Here is a 518-nt window from a genome sequence, read left to right as displayed (position 1 = left end):
AGTCTTTACGAAGGTCGTGGAAGCCGCCATCCTTCCCCGTTGGGAAGGAGATGTGCGGGTACTAACTATCTCGACGACTGGCTCAAGTTTGGGCACACTCTCGAGATCTGTTGTGTACACACAGGGACCAGGTGCTCCGGCACCTAGATCGGTGGGGCTACAGGTCAACTGAGAGAAGAGCAAGCTCTCCCCAGTGCAGAACATCCTCTTTCTCGGTATGGAACTCGACTCTGTCCTCACGAGCGGCCCCGCTCACCCCAAGGGGGGGGGGGGGCGCAAGGAAAAGCGCCCGGTCAGTGTTGAACTGCCTGTAGATCAGACAGTCAGTGGTCCCCTTGTAACAAGAGGCTCCTGGGATACATGGCATCCTCGGCGGGGGTGGCCCCCCCTCGGGTCGATGCACATACGACCGCTCCAACACTGGCTGCAGAGTCAAGTTCCTTGGAGAGCGTGGCACACCGGCAGCAGGCGTATGGTCACACGCTTTTCTGCCGACACACCCTAACCCCCTGGTCTCC

Source organism: Triplophysa rosa, linkage group LG15 (genome assembly GCF_024868665.1).
Source record: "Triplophysa rosa linkage group LG15, Trosa_1v2, whole genome shotgun sequence".
Taxonomy (NCBI): domain Eukaryota; kingdom Metazoa; phylum Chordata; class Actinopteri; order Cypriniformes; family Nemacheilidae; genus Triplophysa; species Triplophysa rosa.
Note: the sequence above shows the minus strand (reverse complement) of the source record.